We start from the raw sequence: 3,171 nt of genomic DNA, 5'->3' as shown, positions 1-3,171 counted from the left end.
GCTTCGGATCTCTTGGCGTAGCTTCACTTCCTGAATGAAGGGGGAGAAGAGGAAGGAGGACGGAGGAGGGAAGAGAGAGGAGAAAGAGGAAGTGGAGGAGGGGGAGGAGGAAAAGTGGGGATGAGAGGAAGGAGGAGGAAGGGGAGGAAGGGAGGAGGAGAGGCAGGAGGAAAGGAGAGGTAGAGGAGGAGGATACTGAGGAGAGGAAACTGGAGGAGGGGGGAGCGAGGAAATAGGATATGAGGAAGAGGAGAGGAGGAAGAAGAGGAGTGGAGAGGGGAGGGAGAGGATGAAGAAATGCAAGGGTAAAGACAGGTTACGAGGATGAGGACGAGGCGGTAGGAGACTTTATTGCGGACAGTCAGTCGCTGACCCCAGGCGCGACCCCCACGGCTAAGTCTGCGCCCACTACATTCCTCCTGTCCCGCGTTGCTTCTGACATCTTCCCCCCCATCTCATCCCCCCTCTTCCGATGGCTTCTCCCCTCCTGATCCCTTCTTCTTCAAAACTCAGTGCACGCGGTCCTAGTCCCGCCGCATAATCCGACGCAACCCACCCCAAAGCGCCGCCGCACTCCCCGAATCCGCCGCCGCACACCCCCCCTCCTCCTGCCCTGCCCCCGCCGCCTGCCGCATCCTGCCTCCCGGCGCTGCCGCTTCCCTTCGACCCAGCACCCCCCCCGCAACTTCCCTGTCACCACACCCCCGCGCCCGGCTCGGCCCGTCACTCCCCACTCACTCGCCTCTCACCGCTCCGCATGGCGCCCCCCCCTCTCAGCCCCCCACCCTGCTTAGCCTCCCCCCTCCACCCCAATCCGCATCCCCCCTAGCCTTACCCCCCGCACCACCCACCCTTACACCGCTTCCTCACCCCAACCAACCAAGAAACTATCCACGCAGATCCCCTTACCCCCCACCCCAACTCCCCCCGTTCCACCAAACCTCACGGAAGCTCCCCCCCCCCCAAACATCCCTCCCCTTCCCCAAACTCCCGAACCCCCACCCTCCCACTGGTTCCTTGTCCCCTCCCGCCACCCCCCCTCTCGCCCCGCATCTCCCCCCCCCCCCCCCCCTCCCCCCCCCCCCCCCCACCCCCCCCCCCCCCACCACACCCCCTCCATAACCCAGTAAGCCAAAAGAAATCATCTCGCACACTCCTCCGCTCCCCCCTTCCCCTTTCCAGCCCACATCCTCCCCTCACATCCCACGCCCCACAATACCACGCCCAACATAACAACAACAAAATAACAACATACACGATACAACAGAACCCTACACAGCTCGAATAGATCCAACCACCATTACTCCAACAATATCAATGAATAAACTCATCCAAGAATATCCCAACTTTTAACTAGTCCACACCATGTACCTTATTTGTTATTGTTCTACTACAACTTCTACCAGTATAATCCAACCTTAACTAAGACCATCCATTAAATAACCCTGATCACTATAAATCCCCATCCAACTTTTATTTCAAACCACACCATTAGTCTCTATCTGCCGCACATCCTTTGCAACTTCCACGGCGGGAAAAACAGACAAACTACATACTTTGTACCCGAAAAAGGCTTGCATTGTTGATTATATCGTGAATACTCCATCCACAACCAGTCTCCCACACACATGAAGTATCGTGTAGTTAGTGATGTATTTGTTGTGTATTGTTTAATCATCCTCTGTATATTATTAAATATGTTTCTCTCACGATTTTTTTTATTCTTGTTCGTTAGTAGGACATAAAATTTAAATCATAATCTATCTTCTTTTATTTTTCGTCTTCTCACCTCCGTCCTCTCCAACTATCATCTACTTCCAGATTACTTTACTTACCGTATTCTCATTCTCTCTCTCTCTCTCTCTCTCCTCTTATCTGTCATCTCTCGGCTCATCTCTCATCTCAATCTCTCGTCGTCTATTAGTCTTTTTTTCCTCTTTTTACTCTCTCCCTCTCTTTCTTCTGCTTCTTCTTCGTCTTTATTTTTCTTCCTCTTCCTCCTCCTTCTTTTTCTCCTTTACCATTCCTTTTTTTTCTTATCACTCTCTCCTATCTTTCTATCTATTTATTTGTGTGTGTGTATGTCTGTGTGTGTGTGAGTATCTGTCTGTGTGAACGTATATGTACACATTCACCTGTGCGTGTGTATACGTGTATGTTTATGTACGTGTGTGGCCGTGTGTGTGTGGATAACAAACCCGAGTCTCACTTGGGTTTGGAGCGAAAGGCTCTCGTCCTCCATTCAGGATCAAATTCCTCAATCGATGCCGGACGAGAGCGCGAGTGAAAGCGATGACTGAGGGCGGTTTTTAACTCTTGTAATGGTTACCGATTTTCTTCTTTTTCTTCTTCTTGTTCTTTTTCTCTCCTCCTCCTCTTCTTCTTCTTTTTCTTTTTCTTTTTATTTTTCTTCCTTGCGTTTCCTTTTTTTTTTCTATTTTTCTTCTTCTTCTTTCATCACTTCTTTTTCTTTGTCTTATTTCCTTCACCTTCTTTCTTTAATTCTTTTACTTCTCCTTACTTCCCATCTTCTTTTCATTTTCTATTTTTCTTCTTCTTCTTCTCCGTTTTCTTCTCCCTCTTCTTCACCCTATTCTTCTTCTTCCTCGTCTTTTTTCTCTGTTTGTCCTCTTCGTCTTTTTCTTTTTTTTCTTCTTCTTCTTCGTCTTTGTCTTCTTCTTCTTCTTCGTCTTTTTCTTCTTCTTCCTTCGGTCTTATCTTCTCCCTTCTTCTTCGTCTTTTTCCCTCTATCTTCTTCTCCGACTTTGTCTTCTTCTTCTTCGTCTTTTTCTGTCCTTCTTCTACGTCCTTTTCGTTCTCGATCTTCGTCTTATCTTCTTCTTCTTCTTCGTCTTTTTTCATCTTTCCTTCGTCTTCGTCTTTTTCTTCTTCTTCCTTCGCTGTATTTCTTCTTCTTCTTCTTCGTCTTCTTTCTCTTCTTCTTCTCTTCTCTTTCTTCTTCTTCTTCTCTTTCTTTTCTTCTTTTTCTTCTTCTTTTCTTCTTCTTTTTTCTTCTTCTTCTCTTCTTCTTCTTTTTCTCTCTTCTTCTTTCTTCTTTCTTCTTCTTCTTTCTTTCTCTCTCTTTTCTTCTTCTCTTCTTCTTCTTCTTCTTTCTCTTCTTTTCTTCTCTTTCTTTCTTCTCTTTCTCTTCTTTCTTCTCGTTCTTTTTTT

Source organism: Penaeus chinensis, chromosome 29 (assembly GCF_019202785.1).
Source record: "Penaeus chinensis breed Huanghai No. 1 chromosome 29, ASM1920278v2, whole genome shotgun sequence".
NCBI classification, from domain to species: Eukaryota; Metazoa; Arthropoda; class Malacostraca; order Decapoda; family Penaeidae; genus Penaeus; species Penaeus chinensis.
The sequence above is the reverse complement of the archived record's forward strand: the minus strand, read 5'-3'. Positions refer to the sequence as shown.